The following is a 25,610-nucleotide window of genomic DNA, read 5'->3' as shown; positions in this document are numbered from 1 at the left end:
ACAGGCCTTATTCTTGCGCCTTTTTGCAGTTTTGCACTCCCTATTTCTGCGTGGTTTCTTTCTTGATTTACTGAACTCACTTGCAAAGTCAAAGTCTTTTTTATCACCCGATGGTTTCTGCAGCATCCTCTCCCTCTCCCTCTCCTTGTCACTTGTTCTCACAACTTTCTCTCTCCCTCCCCCATTTGCAATTCTTGGAGAATTTGGCAGAAGTCACTCATGCCCCAGGGTGAGGTAAGGCCACGACCCCAGCCTAGAACAGTGAACAGTGAAATGCACATGTGTCCATGCCTGGGAGAGACAGCTGGTCATCTCTTCTGTGTCTCTGAAGGCCATTGAAGAGTTCATTTTGGTGGACAAGGGTGTGAAGATCAGAAAGAACGGTAACATCTGCAGCCTTAACGAAGGCTACGCCAACTACGCCAAGGACTTTTACCCTGGGGTTTGACGTATCTTTGGTCTCCACAGTGTCCTGCTGTTGACCAGACGTCCGTGGGGAACTTAAGACCGGTGATCTTGTCACCTTGGCGCCTGTCGGTCGACCAGATGTCTCTTGTGCGTGCTTTGGCGTAAGCTGTCCAGCAGGTGGCGGCCGTGTATAAGTTCTGGTCCCCCTGAGACTCCGAGCCTTGCCTCGCCCGTCCCCAACCCGTGTTCCTTCTTTCGTGTTCGTGTTCTTGTTCTCTCTCTCTCTCTCCCCTCCCCCTTTCTCTCTCTCCCTTTCTTCTGAAACGTTTATTCTGACAATATGCACTGCTTGCCTCCTGCGTAACTACTAGAGCTAAGGAGCGAACTCGGTAGCCTAAGAGCCTATGGGGTGTGTCATTTCTATCAAAAAAAAAAAAAACTTATTCATTCACGTCTACACAACCATCTACGACAGTATCTGTGTGTGGGATTATATATTTATTTACTTATTTATTTTTGGCTATACATTCTCACTCCACCTTCACTGGGAAGAGCGTTGTGGCGCCGTCACAAGTCACAGCAAACTCTTATTCTTGAGCTCCAGAGATGCTTTTTGCTTCAGAATCCCGAAAAGCTGGGACTACGGTGGGGAGGGGGGGCGGTCGTCGCCGTTCTCCACCGGCCTCGGCCTTCCAGAATGCTGGCATTACAGTGGAGATCAACTGCTCCTGGCCCCTTAACTTCTTTGTGTGTGTAAGGAGCTGTTCCACGGAGGACAGATCCAGCCTCTCAAAGCTCAGTGGGTAGGCGGTGCGGGTAAGGGCCGGGACTAATCCTAGGAGTTCTTCCCTTCAACCTCGGCTGGGGTCAGGTCAGGTCAGCGCCTCAGTGTTTGGCTACTTACCTCTCCCGTAAAACAGTACAGATCAGAAATAAAGTTCAAAAACTTAACTGAGGACTGAAGGTTTTTACTGGACTGGAAAGCGGGTGTGGGGAGAGAGGAAGGGTTTCTGTTCCAGGAACTGTGCTACGTGACCATGTACCTCTTTATTTGATTGATTTTAATATTTATTGATTTTTTAATGTATTTGATTTTTTTTTTTTTTTTGGTGAGGAAGACTCTCACTATGTCACCCTCCATAGATTGCTGTGATGTGGTGTCACAGCTCACAGCAACCTCCAACTGTTTGGCGTTAATGATTCTCTGGCCTCAGCCTCCCAAGTACCTGGGACTACAGGAGCCCGCCACGACACTGGGCTATTTTTGCTTTGTTACAGTTGTCATAGTTTTTTCACTTGCCATGCCGTGCTTGAAACCGCCAGCCTCCTCGGTGGATGTGGTTGGTGCCTTAACCACTATGCTATGCACCACCATCCCCGACACCACCCCAGCCTATTTATTTAATTATTTATTGAATATTTTTCTTCTTCTGCGGTTGTTGACTGGGGCTGGGTTTCAACCCGCCACCTCCGATATATCGGGCCGGTGACCTACTCCTCTGAGCCACAGGCACTGAACTACTTTTACTCTTTGATTTTCCTTCCTTCCTTCTTTCCTTCCTTCCTTCCCTCCCTTCCTGCCTCCCTCCCTCCTTTCCTTGCTTCCCTCCCTCCCTCCCTCCTTTCCTTCCTTGCTTGTTTCTTGTTTTTTTTTGTTTTCCAGTTTTTGCCAGGGGCTGGTTTTGAACCCGCCACCTCCGTCACATGCTGGGGTGGAGGGTTTGGGGGGTGGTGGTGCACGGATGCGAACTTTTTCAACCAAATGATTTTGGGGAGGGGGCAGTTTTTTCGCCACCCAACACCTCCCGATATGGGGCTGGCACCCTACTCCTTTCACCCACAGGCGCCACCAGTTATCGTCTATTCTTTTTTTTTTTTTTTTTTTTTTTGCTATAATAGGATCAATCTCTTCTATTCTTAACAATAGCTTCACCCCACCACACATACATCTCTCCAGATACAGTGAAACCAGGTATGGGAGAATGATATTTAACTAAATCGAATTAGGCTGGGCGACCTGAGGTGGCTCAGGCTTGTAATCTTAGCACTTTGGGAGGTCTAGGTGGGCAGGTCGCTTCAGCTCACTGAGTTGAGCTCCTGAAAATGTTTTTGTTTGTTTCTTTGTTTGTTTTCTGGTTCTGGCGGGGGCCGGGCTTGAACCAAGGTGTAGACGTGAATGAAGAAGGGATTTGTGTTGTGCTTTCTATTAATATAACATTGATAAACTGATAAGTATATTAATTAGTAATTCTAGAATTAAATTTAATGATTGATTTAATTTTTAGTTTACCATCACTTCATATTTGTTAAAGGTTAAGGGTTGAATTTTTCACAAGGAGATCAAGAAGGATATGGGCTAAGAAGATGAATTCTGCATAAAACAAAAACCCTACATGGTTGTAAATAGTATTCATTTTCATCTTCATTAAAAATTTTATGTTCCAAAGTTAGTTCTATAAATGCAACATATACTACCTTTCCTATCAATTACAACATCAATTAGAGAACATCAGTTACACCAAGAGTGATTTTCAAAATCTGAAAATTCCTGTTGTGTATAATAAATAAAAATGAGTCTTATCATATTATCTTTCACATTAAAAATATGTGCTTAATATCCATTAGCAATTATTATATGAGTATGAGACTGTAACTATTAAAAATGATAAAGTTATTACTTTTTTAAACTCAATTCTTATGCCATGATACGTTTAAATTTCTTATTTAAACATCAAAGAAAACTGAGATAAATTAAATCACTTCAGAGATTTTGTTGTTGTTGCAGTTTTTTGGCCAGGGCTGGGTTCGAACCCACCACCCTTGATATATGGGACTGGCGTCCTACTTCCTGAGCCACAGACACTGCCCACTTCAGAGATTATATAAAGCCTTTGTTATTTCTAAAAAAAATAGTTTTACCTAATGTAATGAAACTGGGCAGAGATTTTCACAAGAATATGAATTTATTCAGTCAAAGAAAAATCAGTGTGCCACTCCATAGTAGCTAAAGTCCCACTTCTATCTAAAAATGAGCAGTCACTGGTGTTCCTTTGCAGAATGGCAATAAACAAACTAAAAACTTATTAACAACCAAAATCCAAGCACCTTAGCAAAATAGATGATTCACAAACATTCTGCTCTTCTAGAGTTCTGTTTTGAATTTAATATGAAGTATCCCTTTTAAGAAACTACATTTGGAAGATCAATTCTATTCAACAAAATAGAATTTTGTGTAATCCAGTTACTTTTCTGTTACATCAAATGTTGTAAAATACCACCCCAGTTTGATGTATTTCTTTCTTTTTTTTTTTTTTTTTTTTTTTTTTTGCAGTTCTTCTTTTGGCCGGGGCTGGGTTTGAACCCACCACCTCCGGCATATGGGACCAGAGCCCTACCACTTTGAGCCACAGTGCCACCCAGTTTGATGTATTTCTAATAAATATTTTTCAACAAACCCTTTTCTTATTTATTTTCTTTTTTTGTAGAGACAGTGTCTCACTGTACCGCCCTCGGGTAGAGTGCCGTGGCGTCACATGGCTCACAGCAACCTCTAACTCTTGGGCTTACACGATTCTCTTGCCTCAGCCTCCCGAGCAGCTGGGACTACAGGCGCACGCCACAATGCCCGGCTATTTTTCTGTTGCAGTTTGGCCGGGGCTGGGTCTGAACCCGCCACCCTCCGCATATGGGGCCGGCACCCTACTCACTGAGCCACAGGTGCCGCCCTCAACAAACCCTTTCTACCACACAGTATTCTCCCACTCTTTGGCATATAGTTTGATGTAGGGAAAGATTAGGAGAGAGGGTAGAGCCCACCTGACACTGAGCTTTTGCACAGACTTAACTTTTCTGGAGCTCAGTATCCCAAATACCAAACTAGTAACAAATAAACTTCTAAAGCAGACAAAATAAACCATAGGTTAGCAGATAGCAGGAAATTTCCCACTGTAATAAGGAAAGATTTTTCACTTACCTCTGTATCTACCAAGGAGATACAAAAACTGTGCTGTTCAATGATTCTAACTAGATAAAGCTGTTAAAGAGCCATGAACTCAGCCTCTGTTTCACCCCAGACACTTGGTGGATCTTTTTGGACTCGCTTCAACTAATTTTGAATAAACCTATGGATCTCTGCCTCCCTATCTAAAGAGCCTGTTGCCACACAAATTGAGCATCCCTAATCTTTTAGATTTAGCCCAAATCTGAAATCTTTCAAAATCGAAAACTTTTTGAGTGCTAATATGGTGCCACAAGTTACAATTTCACACCTGATCTCATGTGACGGGTTGCAGTCAAAATGCAGGTGCACACCACACGGTTTCTTCAGCACATCTTCTGCTATGATGTATCTGTCTCATATGTGCCCATATTTCCCCATGCAAGCATGCCCACACAGGGTCACAAAATGGCACATGTGAAGACCACGATCCCCACAATGCCCCACATTAGGTCAAGACCTACTTGCATCACTCACGGTGTTTTTTTGCTTATTCCTTGCTTTGTAATACAAAGATATGGTTGAAAATGTCAAAAAGGGCTGCAGATACCCTTATGGGTAACTAACTGGGAGAGCAAGCATTTATGCTTACCATTGCATAGAAAATGAAGCTGTTGGAGAAGCTGGACGATGACGTAAGACACCTTAAAGAGTATGGTGTTGGAATGCCCACTGCAAGTGATGAACAGAAATTAATGAAATATAGAAAAACACCACACAAAGGCCACAGTGAAGATCTCCTTGTGTATTGAAAAAGTGCATCCATCAGTATCAGAGTGAACACCTGCCACTGAATGGGATGTGGATCTGAAATAAGCAAAGGTCTATCACGACGAACTGAAAATCAGAGGGAACTGTGACTATTCGATGAGCTGATTGCAGATGAGCAGCCTGAACTGAAGAAAAAGCAAAGCATTACATTTTTAAAGATTGTGGTAACAAAGGACTTGCTGATCTTTGTGAAGTGGCAGAAAAATTTACTGGTGAGGTTGCCATAGTCATTGCTGTTGAAAATCTGATGCCAGAATAAGTCTGCAATGCTGATGAAACACCATCTTCATTATTGCTCCAGAAAGAGCCAGACTACAACTGATGACACAACCCCTGTACAAATTAAGGCTACCATGGACAGATTCCCTGTGCTGGGGTGTGCTGACGCAGCAAGGATGTGTAAGTGCAAAATTGCTGTGAAAGGCGAAAGTTCACATTGCCACTGTTTTCAAGGAATGAATTTCTTACCAGTCTGTTATTATGTTAACAAAAAGGCATGGATCACCGGGGACACCTCTTCTGATCGATTTTACAAACACTTTGTACCAGTGCTCATGGTCACTATAGGGAAGCTGGACTAGATGACAACCACAAGATGTTGTTATTTCTTTACAAGTGTTCTGGTTATCCTACAACTGAAATTCTCAACAAAAATAATGTTTATGTCATATTCTCTCCCCCAGGAGTGACTTTATTAATTCAGTCACGTGAGCAGGTTATGCTTAGGTCTAGAAAGAGAAAATATAAGTGCTTCTCACTTTCTTGAGCAGCATGCTAGCAGCAGTGAACATAGGCCTGGGTGTGGAGGGTTTTCAAAAGGCGTTTACCATGGATGCTTTATATGCTGTTGCCAACACGTGGTCTGTGACTAAAGACGCAGTTGTGCAAGCCTGCAACTTTGTCCCGTGATGATGATGAACATGGTGGTGACTTTAAAGTATCCTATATGTCAAGTAAGAAAAAAAAAGATGTCTGCCCTCCCCACAGATGCAAAAATATATACCTTTGGAGTCCATTAGTAAAGCCAGAAGAAGTGGGTATCAACGTTTTCAACATCTATCTTTAGGCTCTAGTTGTTCATTCACTGACCAATGATGGAATAACCGAAATGATTCTAAATCAAGGTGATCATTGTAAAAATGACAATGAATTTGACAATTCCAGAAAAAATACCTATCCACAACATATATGTATGATGGTCTGATTGAAGGACTAAAGCAGTGTGCATTTGTAACAGGAAAAGAAATGATGTGGTTATAATATTAAAAAAAAAAAACTTTTTAAGACAGAAAAACAAAACACAGTGTTATTGAGGCAGACGACTTTGGAGGAATCATTTTAAAAAGCCACCCACTGGCTGCAGACCATGGCTCATTCCTAGAATCCCAAAGCTCTGGAAGGCCAAAGCAGGAGAATCGCTGGAGCCCAGGAGTTTGAGGTTGCTGTGACCGATGAGAATGCCTCTGTACTCGAGTGTGGGCAACAGAGTGAGACTCTGTCCCTAATTTAATTAATAAATAAAAAGCCACCCAGGAGAATACTTCCTCATCCCCAGAAGACCCACTGCCTAGTGCTTCACATTCTGCTGATATTTCTTCTCACCTAAAAAAATAATAATAATACAACGTGCACGCAGCATCACAGGTGAAGACTGAAAGCCTCCTGTTTCCTGCCACTGTGTGTCACCTGATACAGGTATTCTAGTGATGTTAAGTGTGCTGCTTAGTTACATCAAACACATTTTTTTTTTTTTTTGTAGAGACAGAGTCTTACTTTATGGCCCTCGGTAGAGTGTCATGGCCTCACCCAGCTCACAGCAACCTCCAACTCCTGGGCTTAAGCGATTCTCTTGCCTCAGCCTCCCAAGTAGCTGGGACTACAGGCGCCCACCACAACGCTCGGCTAAAACACATTGTTTTTTCACTGTCTTGATGGCATGTCTCTTTTTTTTTGTTGTTATGTACTTATGTGTGTATTAAGTATAAGGAAATGACACTTACCCGTAGCATATAAATAAATTCAGGGCCAGAAATGATGGTGATGCCAGATAACCACAGATTGTCCTCATGGGTGCCTGAGATGATGACAGCTTTGCTTTCTGATGGTTCATGTACACAAACTTTGTCTCATGTGCAAAATTATTTAAAATAGTGTACAAAATTCTCTTTAGACTATGCGCATAAGATGTACATGAAACATTGGTGAATTTTGGATTTCGGCCCATCCCCTAAGTATCTTCTTTTGTATATAAAAATATGAAAGCTATAACCCAATTATAACCTAAGAACATGGAGAAAGGGAGGAGAGGGGAGGGTAAAGAATGAGTAGAGGGAGGTTAATTGGTGGGACCACACCTATGGTGCATCTTACAAGGGTACATGTGAAACTTAAAATGTAGACTATAAATGTCTTAACACAATAACTAAGAAAATGCCAGAAAGGCTATGTTAACCAGTTTGATGAAAATATTTCAAATTGTATATAAAACCAGTGCATGGTGCCCCATGACTGCATTAATGTACACAGATATGATTTAATAAAAAAAAAAAAGTTAGTTGAAGCCAGGAGGCCATATACCAGAATGCTGAAACTGCTAATACATGTCTATACAATATAGAATTCATTTTTTTGCATAATTTATAGATTTTAACGTAGACATTCAATTCAGAAATTTTAAGGAATAGGCATTGCTATATCTCAATATGAATAAAATGCCACAAAACTGATTTCAAAAAAATGTAGAAAAAACCAAAAATATTCCAAAATATGAACAATCTGAAATATGAAAACATTTCTGGTCTTAGCTACTCGGGAGGCTGAGCCAAGAGAATCTCTTAAGCCCAGGAGTTGGAGGTTGCTGTGAGCTGTGTGAGGCCACGGCACTGTACCGAGTGCTGTAAAGCAAGACACTGTCTCTACAAAAAAAAAAAAAAAAAAAACAAAGAAAACATTTCTGGTCTTGAGATTTTTGCATAAGGGATATTAGAACTGAAAAATACATTGACTCTTCCTTCCTGTAACCTGTTGAGTAAATTTCTCCACTGTTCTGGGTTCTCTTGACCAGGAATATGTCGGGTGTCCATAAAGTTCGTGTGCAGTTTAAAATGTGATAGAATCTGTAAAAAGAACCAGAAAGGAAAAAAACTTACAGTTTTTATTGTTCTTTTTCTTTTTTTTTTTTTTTGTAGAAACAGAGTCTCACTGTACCGCCCTCGGGTAGAGTGCCGTGGCGTCACACGGCTCACAGCAACCTCTAACTCTTGGGCTTAGCCGATTCTCTTGCCTCAGCCTCCCTAGCAGCTGGGACTACAGGCGCCCGCCACAACGCCCGGCAGTTTTTATTGCTCTTGTTATTTTTCAACATGTCCACCATAATTCCTAATAGAAAGAATATGGTTCTGTAGTTCTGAAAAAACATTTTGAAGCTGATTTTCAGCAATACCAGTTATCCAAGCTTGCAAATCATCTAAAGATCAAGATTTGCTTGAACAAACATTAGTTTTCACATGTCCTCATAAAAAGAAATTCAGTGGAGTCAAATCACAGTTATCTATAAAGTTACAACTATTTTCAATAGCTGACAGACCTTATGGACACCCTTTAATTAACTTCCATTTGGTTTTTGTTTTGAGTTGTTATTGCTGTTGTTTTTAACTTTATTGGCCTTTGTTTGACACCTGCCCTATTCCCAATAATCCGTGTGATTTTTACACACTCTATTACTCTGAGCTATAACCACAGTTTAAAATTTCAAATGCTCTTGACCTTTCCAACTATTAATGATACTAACAATTAAATAAATTTTTAGATCTTTTTCTGTGACATATACAGCATTTAGAGTTTTGTTATATATATTTCCTTATTTCATCATCACAAAATATCCACAGGTTGGTAGAATAAATCACTGTGTTTTTATCTGAGGGTACTTCCCAGTCCTTCTCTAGGATGGGAGCACTAGCATTCCCTTTCACGTGACTCATCATGAACCCTGACGTTTTCTCCCACTGTGAAAACCAAGAAGTAGAGGTCACATTTTTTCATTCAGCTGGTGCAGTTGCAGGTGCATGGCCACTGTCTGAGGCTCCTGTTTGGAACTTTTAATCATGAGAAATTTGAAGACATATATACTGTCAGATGAGATTTCTGGTGGCTGAGTCCTCAGAGGGCTGCAGTATGTGGCTGTGGTTGTGGTATACAGCACAGACAGAATGGCTAGATGGTTGTTGGGCATAAAGCTAGATTTTTTAGCTCATCTACTTTTTTTTTAAACCTTTCTTTTTTGTTTCTAGTCCTTATCTTAAACATTGTTATTGTTATTAAATTTTAAGCCTTTTTAATTTTGTGAAGGCAAAAAAAATGGAAACCTAATAAACATATGTATGTGTAAAAATTTAAAAACTTAGAAAAAAAGTTCAGTTCTTCAATTTTACCATCAACTTTGTGAGCTACAGATAGATTTCCAATAAATTTATTTGCATATCAGATATCTAAAGTCATTTTCTGTTGTTTGCAATTAAGGAGTTAAGAGACACAAAAAGTGTGACTAATGCCTGGGTTGTGGCCAACAGCAGAAGGGGAATTTGGGTTTCATTATCTAGTTACTTGGAGGTTAACGGTAGTAAAAACCAGGCATGAGACTCTGCTGGTTCACAGAGCCTAAGGTGGCAAAACAACTAATTAAATTATAGCTTTTTTTTTTTTAAATAAAAACATGATCTCTAAGGGCAATGCCTTAGGGTACCATGGTGAACATTCCACAGAACAGGCAGAAGGGTAAGAAGTCAAAGCCAGAGTTTTGTCTAAATATAACAGAACTAGAAAGATTATACCAAGGGAATAACAATCTCGAATCCTTAAATTCTCCCTTAAGACAGACAAAAATCTGGCAATTTCCGGGCGACGCCTGTGGCTCTGTGAGTAGGGCCCCAGCCCCATATGCTGAGGGTGGCGGGTTCAAACCCATCTCCGGCTAAACTGCAACAACAACAAAAAAAAATAGCCGGGCGTTGTGGCGGGCGCCTGTAGTCCCAGCTGCTTGGGAGGCTGAGGCAAGAGAATCGGCTAAGCCCAAGAGTTAGAGGTTGCTGTGAGCCATGTGACTCTAAGGCACTTTACCCGAGGGCAGTACAGTGAGACTCTGTCTCTACAAAAAAGAAAAAAATCTGGCAATTTCCTATGATTGCCTTAATAGTATTTCCTGTACTGTAGGGTACTTAAAAAACTAAACTGAAATTTAGAACCAGATGTCCCTAATTATGTAACTGAATTTATAGGTCCTCCCTCAGATAAACTTAAGATCTGGAAAAGGATAGAGAATAATTCCAATAATACATAATATAAATTTATTGAAATATACAAAAGATTCCAAGAACTTCAATATTCCAACCCCTCCCCACACAAACTTCTTTCTTTATTCAAACAAGACTTTAACAGATACCTAATGAAATTATTTATCTTTTATTGAAGCCATTATTCTTTCTTCACATAACTCAAATAAGAGCCATATTAGCGTTCTCATTTCATTGTCAATAATAGGAGATTAACACTTGAAAGGCAAGCAGGAACAAGTACTTTCAATTCTGTTGTGGGATCATATATGCTAGAGGAAGATAAAGGCCATGAAAACACAGGGAACACTTCAGAACATTTTCTGGGGGTCCAGTGGTCTGGTTCATGTTGGGATATCAAATCTATTTCTTCTATTGCAAATGAGTCCCTTCAATTTTTGGAGGCAATATTTACTACACTAGAGTTTGCTGCCTGGAATCATTTACCCATATCTCTGAAAGTCCTACAGCTTTAAGCCAGACCTAGCACAAGAAAATCTTATCCAGCTGGGTCAGGAAATAGTAACAGCAAATTTGCTTCTTGATCTGCTACATCCAATGATGGTCAAAGAATCTGTAATGGATCAGAAGAGATGGAGCTTATGGCAAAATTACAGGGAAAGCACAATAGTGTAAAGCAAAAATATGCCTCTTGCTGATATTATCCTTTTACTGAATATCTTGGCTTCCTGCTAGACCTTGGAAGATAATAAACATGTAACCACAAAATAATTGCTCATCCAACTCAAGGAGTACGTTATAAACTAGCACTATCTTACCACATGGCTTTGAAAGCAAATTGTATTTGTCAAACCAGGTTTCAGGAAGTCTATTGAGCAAGTGGTTCACAACCCATTACGCCTGTCCCTGAAACTGCCTTCATGCTGTCATACACTGCAACCTATTAAAAAATACCAAGGATGTGGGTGGTGCCAGTGCCTCATGGAGTGGCGCGCTGACCCATATACCGGAGATGGCAGGTTCAGTCCCGGCCCTGGCCAAAAACTGCAACAAACAAACAAACAAAAATACCAAGGAGGAAAGATTTCAATGTGACTCTGCAAGATACACATGTTACAGTCTGAGTTTCTGTGCATAGAGTAGTAAGTCAGTAAACATTTGTTGACTTGAATGAAAAAGATCCCAACGGCATTATTGCTTTATAGACTCTATTCTCTCTGATGGAACATTGTCTCAGTCTGTTTTGTACTGCTATAATAGAATACCTGAGGCTGTGTAATTAACAAAGGAAAGGAATTTATTCACTCACAGTTCTGGAGTCTTGGAAGTCCAAGATCAAGGTACCAGCAGATTAGGTCTCTGGTTCCAAGATTGTGTCTCCTTGCTATGTCCTCCAGCTGCAGGAGAGCAGAAGACAGGGAACTTAATCCCGTAACCCCCTTCTATAGTGGCATTAATTTATCCATGAAGGTGGAGCCTTCATGATCTAAACACCTTCCGTTAGGCCCCACCTCGCAACACTGTTGTATTGGGATCAAATTTCAGTGTGAGCTTTGGAGGGAACAAGAGTATTCAAACCGTAGCAAACGTAGAAGAGACATTCCCACAGATGACAAAGGTTTGAAAGCATCTCACATCCAAATAGCCTGAATCTAAATAGATTTATGGAGAGTATTTAATGGTTTGGCTGCAAGGAGAAAAATTGGAGGACTGAAGATCTTTGAAGCAAAGATATTTGAAACGATTCTCAGAATGCAAAGATATCAATTACCTGGTAGGAGGCTCATTATATGGGCTCCTTCCATAATGAAAGAGAAAAATTTTTTATGCTTACCAAACACCCTTACTCTGGAACTGATTATCCTTGTTTACTATCTCCCTGTATTATGATGGATTTACTAATAATTTAGATAATCCAAGTTTTCCAGAAACACTGATTACTATCAACAAAAACGGGGTAATGAAAACTCAAGAGACTGACTGGAATTGTATACATCACATCATTATATTGTGAAAAGTTGGAGCAGTTATTTGAAAACTCGGGTACAGGTCAATTAACAGACAATACCTTGCAAGGTTAGATGTCCCACATGACGCTGCATGTATCTTAAATAGATAACAAGTATATGGTATTATTTCATAGGAGTCTAATACTAAGAGGTATCACTTGGTCAGAATACATGGGTCCAAAACATGTCTGATTTTGGCTTTAGAGTTATTGCAAATCTGGAGTCCTGACAGGTGAGGAAATACAGGACCAATGTGTGAGTAGACACAGGAGCACATCACCCCCGGGAGGAGATGCTGCCACCGTCCAATACAGGAATAGTCTCCAATTTACCTAAATAAGCCTCAGTTTTTGGATGTTTGTGTTATTCCCAACATCTCCCTACTCTATCTTTGATAGCTATCACTGCACAACATCTAGGAACAATTCTCTGATTAGGGAGTGATAAATTCCTAGTAATGAATTTTAGAAATAAGTGGTATGTACACATCTTAAGATTTTGATACATGCTACTCTGTTTTCTTCAAGGTGACTAAAACAAAAGCTCCAAAATCTTGGCCTGGTTAGGGCAAAGGCCACATGCACTGGGACTGGTGGGTTCAAACCTGGCCCAGGCCTGCTAAACAAAAATAAGAAGTAGATGGGTGTGGTGGCAGATGCCTGTAGTCCCAGCTACTAGGGAGCCCGAGGCAAGAGAATTGCTTCAGCCTAAGCGTTTGAGGTTGCTGTGAGCTATGACATCATGACATTCTACTGGGGGCAACATAGTGAGACTCTGTCTGAATAAAATGCAATCAAATAGAATAAAAGAAAATAAATCTTCTGTTTCAATTTCTAAAAATGTTAACAGCAGAGATTGAAAACGATGCACATCTACTCTTCTAGCTAAAAACATACTCAGATTCAAATTAAGGACGGTAAAAATTTTAAACAGTATCAGGCCCCAGCATAATATGTGGCATTAAAGAGATTCTTTCTTCTACTAAAAATAAAATTCTGATGAATCATTTTCTGCTAAAATTTCATACTGTATCTCACCAGCCAATTTGAAATTTCTCAAACACCAGAGTATGGGTTTTTGCGCCCTTTTTTGTTTTTTGTTTTGGTTTTGTTGGGGGCGGGGGCCGGGGGGGGCATAGCAGAGTTCTTGTATGGCTTGGCATTGTGTGTTTACTCCAAGTCCCAAGACAGAAAAACATGGTAAGGACCTTTTCAGAGTGTGTGGGAAGGTAGGCAGTTGTGAAATTTCTGGTGAGACATGACAGCCGGAAAGAAAGCTGCTCTCGGGAGGGTCATGCATCTCTTCCAGTAGAGACCGTGGAGAATTTTGTGTAAAGACCAGCCAAGACACCAGGAAGCAAAGAAATAAAAAGCCTTAAGAACTATGTCTAGAAAATAACTTTGGTTAGGGTTGTGGTCCTATAGAAATGTTTGGAATCAAAGAAATAGAGCAGTATTAAATTTTTTTTTTTTTTTTTTGTAGAGACAGAGTTTCACTTTATTGCCCTCGGTAGAGTGCCGTGGCATCACACAGCTCACAGCAACCTCCAACTCCTGGGCTTAGGCGATTCTCCTGCCTCAGCCTCCCGAGTAGCTGGGACTACAGGCGCCCGCCACAACGCCCGGCTATTTTTTTGTTGCAGTTTGGCCGGGGCCGGGTTTGAACTCGCCACCCTCGGCATATGGGGCCGGCGCCCTGCTCACTGAGCCACAGGCGCCGCCAAAATTTTTAAAAGCACTATTAATTAAAATATAGCACAAATACAGAAAAATATACAAATTATAAATGTGAACTTGTTGAACTTTAACAAAGTTAAAATGCCTGTATGACCAGAGCTCAGAGGAAGAAAATATTTTTTCCTGCCCATATTTTTTGTACATGAAATAAATACTATTATAAAAAAACAAAAACAACTGAACCCAGAATTTCTAGTTCTAAGCTGGAAGTCAGTAGGCTATGACAAGTTGGCTGCCTATTTTTGTAATACAGTGATGTTGGTGTACAGCCCTGCCATTCATTTGCATATTGGCTCAGCCTGCTCTTGCACTACAATAGTGGAGTTGAGTAGCTTAGACAGAGACCATATGGCCACAAAGCCTGCTTTGCTATCTGACCCTTCCCAGAAAAACTGTTGACCCTTGATCTTAACAGCAGAAGAAAGTACAGAGGAAGTGGTTGGAGGAATGAAAGAGAACCATTCTATGGTCCAAATGTCTCCCTCTAAAACTTTCATGGTTTTTAGGAAATGAGTTCACTCAAAATTGTATGATTGAAAGCAGGAGTGATTAACCTTTAGCTATTAAAATAGTGCTCTGCTATTCCAAAGGCTATACACAGAATGTTACAGGACTTCCAAAGCTTTACAAATCACATGTTCATTCAAGGCCCATTTTACCTAAACTTGCTAGAGATGCAGCACCTGTCCATTTTACTCAGGATTTCCATCCCCATCTTTTCTGACTGTGGTCCACTAAAAGAACATTCTGAAGTACTCCTGATGTTTCCTTCACAAAAGTATCCTCCAAGCAGCCCCTTAAGACAGAGAAATGGAGATCTGATGATTTTTTTTTTAATTTTTGCCATTTTGCTTTTATTTTTTTAGATTTTATTTAATTAATTAATTTATTTATTTTTTTTTTGTGTGTGTGTGTGTGTGTGTGTGGTTTTTGGCCGGGGCTGGGTTTGAACCCACCACCTCCGGCATATGGGACTGGTGCCCTTCCCCTTTGAGCCACAGGCACCGCCTGGAGATCTGATGATTTTTTTTTTTTTTTTTGTAGAGACAGAGTCTCACTGCACCGCCCTCGGGTAGAGTGCCGTGGCGTTACACGGCTCACAGCAACCTCCAACTCCTGGGCTTAGGCAATTCTCCTGCCTCAGCCTCCCGAGCAGCTGGGACTACAGGCGCCTGCCACAACGCCCGGCTATTTTTTTCTGTTGCAGTTTGGCCGGGGCTGGGTGCGAACCCGCCACCCTCAGGCATATGGGGCCGGCGCCCTACTCACTGAGCTACAGGCGCCGCCCAGATCTGATGATTTTTAAATTAAGGAAATATAAGGACCATGTGGAGAGCTCTGTTGAGATAATCTAAGTAACTCTCTCCACCATGCACGAGTCTTTCACAGTCTGGAAACTCAGGAGCAATTAATAATCTCAGTATCTGCTAGGATCAGACATATGCATCTTTGCAAAATTTCTATGTTGAAGCCTGATCCCAACATGTTGGTATTCGGAAGTAGAGTCTTTGTGTGATTAGGTCATAAAGGTGAAGCCCTCATAAAAGAAACCTAGGTGAGCTCCCTCAATCCTTCCCCCACATGTGGACGCAGCAGGATGAACCCGGAAGTGGGCCTTCACCAGACATCAAATCCTCTGACGCCTTGATGTGAGACTCCCCAGCCTCCAGAACTATGAAAAAGAAATTTCTGCTGTTTATAAGCCACCCAGGCTGTTCTGTTACAACAGGTGGCATGAACTATGGCAGTACTGTAGGGATTACTATAATTGAGGGTGTGAGCTTGCTATCAAGATTACAGATAATGCTAAGTGTACAATAGTTTGGGGAGGGGGATAAAATCATTTTAGGAGCGGGAAACATGGGCAAAGGCACAGAGAGATACTGTGCAATATATTTAGGGAATGTTGCCAGTCTGGTAAGCAAGCAAGCCTCATTTGATTGTGTTTCACTTTACTGCACTTTGCAGAGATTGTGGTTTTTACAAACGAACGGTTTGTGGCCATCCTCTATGGCCAACACCAGGGGCTTACTTTGTGTATCTGTGTTAGAATTTGTTAGCAATAAAGTATTTTTAATCAAGGTTTATATGATTTTTGTAGACAATGCTATTTCATGCTTAATAGACTATAGCAGCATAGTATAACTTATATATGCTCCAGGAAACCAAAAAACTTGTGAGACAAACTGTACTGTGATATTCACTTTATTGCAAGATTTGCTTTATGAAAATATTCACTGCCTTCTAATGGTCTAGAATTGCTCCCGAAATATCTCCAAGGTAAGCCTGTAGTTCCTAAAAGAATATAGAAAAAGAGTAGAAATGATATCTCTAAGAAAATCTACATAGCTTTTTCAGTGATTGGTTTTATTTTATTTATTTATTTATTTATTTATTTATTTATTTATTTATTTATTTATTTATTGTTAGAGACAGAGTCTCACTTTATTGCCTTCAGTAGAGTGCCACGGTGTCATGGTATCACAGCTCACAGCAAATTCCAACTCCTGATTTGAGGCGATTCTCTTGCCTCAGCCTCCCGAGTAGCTGGGACTACAGGCACCGGCCCCAAAACTCAGCTATTATTTTGTTGTTGTTGCAGTTTGGCCCGGGCCGCGTTCAAACCTGCTACCCTCCGTAGATGAGGCCAGCACCCTACCACTGAGCCACAGGCGCCGCCCTCTGATTGGTTTTATTATCAAGACCATGAAGTGATAATATGGTTAACTATCACAACATTGATGAGCAATTTCTCTTCCTATAACAATACTTTTTAAAAACGTAAAATAATAAAGTTCTGTGTAAAAATATTCTAAATGTAGGTTCCTATAACAAATCTTTATAATCTTTACATTATAAATCAATATTCCTTGGAATGATTAGAGTAATATCTGAATATTCTAGAAAAGTGCCAATGGCCCATAATCCAAATTTAAGAAGACAAGGTACAGAAAGATAGTCTTGTGCTCATTGCTCAGTGGTTAGGGAGCTTGCCACATACACTGGGGCTGGCAGGTTTGAACCCAGTCCGGACCTGCTAAAAATAACAATGACAACTACAACAATAAGAAAAAAAATACCTGGGGATTGTGGCGGGTGCCTGTAGTCTCAGCTAGTTAGGAGACTGAGGCAAGAGAATCACTTAAGCCCAAGAGTTTGAAGTTGCTGTGAGCTGTGACTCCACAGCACATACCGAGGGTGACATAGTGAGACTCTGTCTCAAAAAAAAATACAGAAAGATTGTAAATTTAAATTAAAAAGTGAAGTATGGGCTAGGTACAGAGGTTTGTAATCTCAGCACTTTAGGAGACCAAGGAAGGAGGATTGCTTGAGGCCAGGAGTGTGAGTTCAACCTGACAAACACAGCAGGACCCTATCTCCACAAAAAAATAGAAACGTATCCAGGCCTTGAGACACAAGCCTGTAGTCCAAGCTACTTTCAAGGCTGTGACAGGAGGGAATGCTTTATCAAACTGGGAATTCTCCTCATGTCCTCCTGGTGGACTTTCAGAGGCAGAGTGTGTATATACAGATGGAATTGAGGACACCTGTTGATTATTTACTACCATCCTACACTTCGCAAGTCTGGGCCAATAAAAGAAAACAACCCAAGAGAGTCAGCAAGTAAGGAGATGAGTCAGTCTGTCTGTCTCTTCCCCACTTCTGGAGAAAGACTAGCTCCGTTGTATAATAAGGAGTTACTTATGTGATATTGCTCCTGTGATCAGTCCTTAGTATTGGCCCTGCTGGTGATTTTTGCCTCCTAAAGAGCTGGAGAACCAGGATAATAGAACCAGGAGGGGAACATTTTTTAAAGAAATTCAATTATAAAGCCAAAAGGGGGACAGATTTGAAGAAGGTAGACTTTGTAAAAGAAACTTAGTAGGTAAAAGGCAAATGCCCTAGAAGAATTAGACAAATAATCAGGAGAGGGGGAAGAAAACCCCACTTCTTTAAACAGTTTAGAGGTGATGTATTATAGTTGTCAGCAAATGATTCTTGAGAGAAGAAATAGCGACCGTGAGATGAAAGGGGAATAAACCAACACTCAATGACTTTGATTGGAAGCCATTGTGAATAAGGAAGATAGACGTGGGGAGAATCCTGGAAGAGAGATGGAAAGAGTTTGAATACTGTCGACAAAAATGAAAAAAGAAGCCAACAGTTGAATATTAAAAGGACTGAGATGTAACATACTGGATGGGTTTAGAAACAATACGGTAAAACTAGCATGGTTCCATTGCTTCCTTAGGCTGACCAAACAACCAGGAAGCAGATGGTTGAGTTAATGCAGACCATAGGAGGGACAGACCTAGTGTAAATTGTTGTTTGTTCCATTAATATTTTCCGGTTTTAGTGTTTGCATGGGATATTTAAATTGTGATTTCAATTGCATTTTCAAAATTGGTGGAATGTGTATTAGTCTTCTATTCATGTAGAACAAATTAGTCCAAAATTCAGGGCTTAACACAATAGACATTATCTCACCATTTCTGCGGGGCAGTGATCTGCATGAACCTAGCTGACTGCCTTTGGCTCAAGATGTCTTATGAGGCTGCAATCATGCTCTCAAGCTGGCTATGATCTCGTCTAAAGACTTGATGAAACGGCTGCATTAAACTGGATGAAGAGATGGTATTAAACTGAGCATTATTTCTGAATCACAAATCAAATTTTAGCCTGTTAGTTCTGGAAAGCTATCAAACTTGCTGGGTCTTTGTTTCTTTATTCAAAATATGACAGATTTTTGTCCCATCTTTATGATTCTGGTAATCTGTGATTTATTTAAAGAACTTTAATTTCCCGGGTGGCGCCTGGGGCTCAAGGAGTAGGGTGCCGGTCCCATATGCCAGAGGTGGCAGGTTCAAACCTAGCCCCGGCCAAAAACCAAAAAAAACAACTTTAATTTCCCAATTCTTGTAGTAGTCTTGTAGCAGTCTTTCCCTAACACCTAATTTTCTTTGTGTTGCCACCTCTTCTTTTCTTCTAGACTACCCTTTTAAAATTTTTGTTTTATTCTTTGCCGCACCCACGGCACCATAGCCGTAGTGAGGCGGCGCTGTCCGCGTTCTAGAACGACGGGAAGGTGGATTGTGCTCCACGGAGCTTAGCCCCCAGCACCCCCAGTATGCACAGCATCAGAAATGTTGCCTAGCATACTCAGTTACCCGCTTAAGTTTAAAGATTGTGGCATCTATTCATGTGTTTGTCATTCTGTACCAGAAGTCTGTTTGTTCTGATAAACTATCAATATGTACTTTCTTAAGAATGAACACAATACACTGTTGATCCAAATATAACACCACCTCATGAGCTTGCTAGACTCAGTGGCACTACTAATGAACACACAAAGAAGTTTTTCCCACCATAAATATCAGTGAAGACAGAAAAAACAGAATGAATGCATAAGCAGAACTTTTACAAGACATGACCTCCCACAATAAGGATTTGTTCAAACATCTTGCTTCACTAATTTTCATATGTAATACAAATCAATAGAGTAGTTTAATGTTTAACAAACAATCAATTATGAATCAAAGTATAGTTACTAATAAAAGTAAAAATATATAGAAAATATATATAAAAGTAGTCAAGCATTATACATAAAAGAATATGTCCAGCTATTTTAAAAATAAGATCATAAGAAACTGAAAAGAGTTACAGGACTGAGAAGAGTTGTAAGCCTTGACATTCCTAAAGAGGAAGTAAGCAGGTGTTACTGATAAACCACCTCCCTCCGGAGAGCAAAACCTTGAAAACATGTAATGCATGATAAACCGCATATGCAGACACAAAGATAATTTACAAGCATAAGCAGAATGAAGATTACATTGTTTGAACCTTAGAAAGAAAATGTATAAATACCAACATATACTCTCAGTAAAATTTGCAGCTGCATACTTTAACCCGTAGTGTGCCAGACTGTCATTCCTGCACCGACCTCTCAACTTTCCTCGTTCCTTCTCCCTGCTTTCCCTCGGACTGGAGCCCACCGACAGGGTGGTCCGTGGCAATTCTTCATTTAAATACTCCTCTTTTCATACCTTACACATCTAACTTTTTTCCTTTTATTTTTAGTTGACTCATAAGTGTACACATTTATGAGATACAGAGTGATCTTTTGATACATACCTATGATTGACAATGATTAAATCAGGGTAATTGGGATGCCCATCACGCCAAATTCTGATCATTTATATATACTGTGAACATTAAAAATTCTCTCTTCAAGCTTTTTGAAACTATGTAATGAGTTATAATTAGCCATGTTCACCCCATATTGCTGCAGATCACTGGAACTCATACCTTCTAACTAGCTGTAATTTTGCCTCTGTTGACCAACCTCTCCACATTCTCCCCACCCCCTCCCCTCTTCAGCCTCTAATACCCGCAATTCTACTTTCTATTTCCATGTGCTCTATTTTTCTTCAGCTCTCATATATAAATAATATATTGATTTTTCTGCATCTGACTTATTTTGTTTAAGCCTTTCAATCTCACCCATGGTGCCATGAGTGACAGGATTTCATTCGCCTGTGGCTCAGTGAGCAGGGCGCTGGCCCCATATACCGAGGGTGGCGGGTTCAAACCCAGCCCCGGCCAAACTGCAACAGAAAAATAGCCGGGCGTTGTGGCGGGCGCCTGTAGTCCCAGCTACTTAGGAGGCTGAGGCAGGAGGATCGCCTAAGCCCAGGAGTAGGAAGTTGCTGTGAGCTGTGTGAGGCCACGGCACTCTACCGAGGGCAATAAAGTGAAACTCTGTCTCTACAAAAAAAAAAAAGAGGGTCTTTTTATTGTTGTTTTCACTTATTTATTAATATTTTTGTACAGAAGAATTCTCACTCTATTGTCTAGTCTGGTCTCTAACTCTGAGCCTCAAGCAGTCTTCCCACCTTGGCCTCCCAATTGGCTGAGATTATATGCATGAGCCACGACATTTGACCTTATTTTCTTTTATAGCTGGATAGCATTTCGTTGTGTATATATTATTTTTTTCTTTATGTATTAATCTGTTGATTCTATATCTTAGGCATTGTGAATACTACTGCAATCAATAGGAAGGTAAATGCATACCTTTGATACACATATACTAATTTACTGCAATAAATAGGAAGGTAAATGTATACCTTTGACACACATACACTAATTTCCTTTTTTGAAAGGGTGATAAATATCCAGTAGCAGAAATGCTAGATCATATGGTAGTTCTATTTTAGTTTTTTTGAAAAACCATCACAATGCATTCCGTAATAGCTCTATCAATTTACATTCCCATTGACAGTGCATAAAAGTTCCTTTTCCTCTGCATCCTCACCAGTATTTGTTATCTTTTTGTCTTTCTGATAATAGTCATTCTAGCAAGGATCAACTGATTTCTCATTGTGATTTTAATTTGCATTTCCATGATGATTAGTGATGAGGAGCATTTTTCTTTTTATGTATTTGTTGGCTATTTGCACATCTCCTTTCGAGCCATGTCTGTTCGGGTCCTTTTCTCATTTTTAATGGGATTATTTGGATCTTTTATTATTAAGTTGTTTGAGTTCCTTTCATATTCTGGCTATTAGTCCCTTATCAGATGAATTGTTTGCAAATATTTTCTCCCATTCTATACATTGTCTTTTCACTCTGTTAATTATTTGCTGTGTAGAAACATTCTTATTTTAGTAGTCCCATTGGTCTATTTTTGTTTTTGTTGCTGTGCTTTGAAATCTGGGATAATTTTTTTAATTTAAAAAATAATTTTAATGTTTTGGCTGGGCACGGTGGCTCATACCTATAATCCTTAAACCCTGGGAGGCTGAGGTAGGTGGATTGCTTGAGCTCATGACATCAGCCTCAGCAAGAGTGATATCCTGTCTCAGTAAAAATAAAAACAAAAATAATAGAAAAAGTGAGGCAAGAGGATCGCTTGAGCCCAAGAGTCGGAGGTTGCTGAGAGCTATGATAATGCCCTGGCACTCTACCCAGGGTGACAACTTGAGACTCTGTCTAAAAACAAAACAAAACAGAACAATAATTTTTTAAGGAAGTTTCTGGGAGAGATAAAATGAAGCAAAATATTCAAGGCTGTTCTTTATAATCTCTCCTTCCCAAATTTATTTCGAATGTATAGGATTAGTAAATTATTTGGAATTATTATAATTTAATAGAGAATATAAAAAATAAAGAAGGAACTCTATGCAGTGACAATTTAACATTTTTCCATTTTATTGCAAAGAAATTTAAAACTATCAGAACAATTAAAGCTTTGAAGCTTGAAGGTGCCGTTGTAGATATCCAATGATACTTAGCCAGGATGATTGTTGAGAGTCTGGGAAGCCCTGGGGAATCAGTGCATCCCCAGTAATAACACTAACCTTTACACAGTGAAGACAGTGGTATCTGTTAGGAAAGAAGATAGGAAATTTTCCCATGATGTTCACATCCAAAAACAAGATTGAAACATTTCCCAGACATTTACAAAAGTGCTATTTTTCCTGTTTTGTCATAAGCCAAAATCTCTCAGTGTACAAATCTGTTAATATGGTACAAATTAAGCACTTAATGGATTATATCTCAGTGATAATGATATACAACCATTGACTTTGTCCAGAAAAGGAGGGTTAATTTGAATACTTTCTTTTGTTTTGGCGATCACATCGACAACAACCAAAGATCTGTAGGACAATGGTATGTGAATTTCTGCTGAAGACAGCATCTACTGAAAAATATTGTGTCTTCTGCTTTTCCTACTTATGCACCTGATGCACAGTTCTTGCTTTGAACATTGAAGAACAAAAATACTTCTATAGCATTGAAGTATCAGCAAGTTCTCATTTTCTCTTTTATAACTTGTGAGGAATTGGCAGGCCAATCAAGTGGTTATGAGGCTGTAATCATACCATTGTAAACTAATGAATGACATATTAAAAAAATCTTGCATAAGTTATTTTTAAAAACAGTTTTATTGAGATATATTTCATACACTATACAATTCACCCATGTAAAGTGTATAATTCAGTAGGTTTTAGTGTATTCACAGAGTTGTGCAACCACTATGACCATAATTTTTAGAACATTTTCGTCACCCCCCCAAAACTTATACCCATGAACAATCACTCCCCATTCACCACCAAACTATTTCCAGCTCACAGCAACCACTAATCTTTCTACTTTGTAGATTCTCGTAATCAGTAAATTTTTTATATAAATACAATAATAGAATACATAAGACCTTATTTTGAAGGAAGTTGTAGAAAAAGTGCAGTGGCCTGCTTTTCTATTATTATGAGGTTGTTGTTTTTTTTTTTTTTTTTAGTAGAGACAGAGTCTCACTTTATGGCCCTCGGTAGAGTGCTGTGACCTCACACAGCTCACAGCAACCTCCAACTCCTGGGCTTAAGTGATTCTCCTGCCTCAGCCTCCTGAGTAGCTGGGGCTACAGGCACCCGCACGATGCCTGGCTATTTTTTTGTTGCAGTTTGGCCAGGGCCGGGTTTGAAGCCTCTACCCTCGTTATATGGGGCCGGCGCTCTACCGACTGAGCCACAGGCGCCGCCCTTATTGTCATTTTCTTGTCTTATAACATTTGGAATCCTTTTCTCCCTAAGTGTTATATCCCTAATTCCTGTCCCAGGTGGTAATAGAAGGGAGGATAGTTTCTGGCTGATTCTTTTTTTTTTTTTTTTCGGTAGAGACAGAGTCTCACTGTACCGCCCTCGTGGTAGAGTGCCGTGGCGTCACACGCCTCACAGCAACCTCTAACTCTTCGGCTTTCGCGATTCTCCTCCCTCTGCCTCCCGAGGAGCTGGGACTACAGGCGCCCGCCACAACGCCCGGCTTTTTTTTTGTTGCAGTTTGGCCGGGGCTGGGTTTGAACCCGCCACCCTCGGCATATGGGGCTGGCGACCTACTCACTGAGCCACAGGCGCGGCCCTGGCTGATTCTTTATAATGTTTTCCAGCTGGTTTCTTGTGGTACAAAGTGTGTGCTCGTGCTGATACGTGGGGGATATGAAGGCATGCCAAGTTCATCTGCTCTTTTCAGGCTTGGCTGCCTCTGTGATCACCAGCAGCCTAAATCACCCATTAAGGTAATGTTATATGGGTAAAAGCTATATATATAAGCCTATGTTGAAAATGTGTAATGGGCAGTGCCTGTGGCTCAGTGGGTAGGGCGCCGGCCCAATATACCGAGGGTGGCGGGTTCAGGCCCGGCCCTGGCCAAACTGCAACAACAACAAAAAAAATAGCCAGGCGTTGTGGCGGGCGCCTATTGGTCCCAGCTACTCGGGAGGCTGAGGCAGGAGAATCGCCTAATCCCAGGAGTTGGAGGTTGCTGTGAACTGTGTGACGCCATAGCACTCTACCAAGGGCGATAAAGTGAGACTCTGTCTCCACAAAAAAAAGACAAAGAAAAAAAGAAAGTATGTAAGAAAGAGTGAAAACAGTAGTTCAAACATCAAGTAGAAATGGACGAAAGCAAGACTGGAGTCAGGGTGTGGGGTCTCATATTTAAAGTTAGACAGAAACCATAGGAAGAGTACTTAAGAAACGAGATTAATTTATTTTTTTAATCTTACTGGATTTATTTATTTATTTATTTTGCAGGGGTTTTTTTGTTTTTTTTTTATTATTAAATCATAACTGTATACATTGATATGATTATGGGGCATCATACACTCACTTCATAAACCATTTGACACATTTTTATCACAGTGGTTAACATAGCCTTTCCGGCGTTATCTCAGTTACTGTGCCAAAACATTTACATTCTACATTTACCAAGTTTCGCAAATACCCCTGTAATATGAACCACAGGTGTGATCCCACCGATCCCCCTCCCTCTACCCACACCCCCTTTCCCACTTCCCCCTATTGTTAAGTTGTAGCTGGGTTATAGCTTTCATGTGAGAGTCCCAAATTAGTTTCATAGTAGGGCTGTGTACATTGGGTACTTTTTCTTCCATTCTTGGGATACTTTACTAAGAAGAATATGTTCCAGCTCCATCCATGTAAACATGAAAGAGGTAAAGTCTCCATCTTTCTTTAAGGCTGCATAGTATTCCATGGTATACATATACCACAATTTATTAATCCATTTGTGGATCGATGGGCACTTGGGCTTTTTCCATGACTTAGCTATTATGAATTGGGCTGCAATAAACATTCTGGTACAAATATCTTTGTTATGTTGTGATTTTTGGTCTTTTGGGTATATGCCAAGCAGAGGAATTACAGGATTGAATGGCACATCTATTTTTAGATCTCTAAGTGTTCTCCATATATCTTTCCAAAAGGAATGTATTAATTTGCATTCCCACCAGCAGTGCAGAAGTGTTCCCTTTTCTCTGCATCCACGCCAACATCTCTGGTCTTGAGATTTTGTGATATAGGCTAGTCTCATTGGAGTTAGATGA

At 40.2% G+C, this 25,610-nt stretch overlaps 1 pseudogene; it reads left to right on the top strand.

Annotated features, from left to right (window-relative positions):
• Positions 1–219: 219 nt before the first annotated feature.
• The window catches only part of LOC128576580 (forkhead box protein K2-like), a 41,701-nt pseudogene continuing 16,310 nt past the window's right edge, over positions 220–25,610 (top strand).

This window comes from Nycticebus coucang, chromosome 24 (assembly GCF_027406575.1).
Source record: "Nycticebus coucang isolate mNycCou1 chromosome 24, mNycCou1.pri, whole genome shotgun sequence".
NCBI lineage: Eukaryota > Metazoa > Chordata > Mammalia > Primates > Lorisidae > Nycticebus > Nycticebus coucang.
The sequence above is the reverse complement of the archived record's forward strand: the minus strand, read 5'-3'. Positions and strand labels throughout refer to the sequence as shown.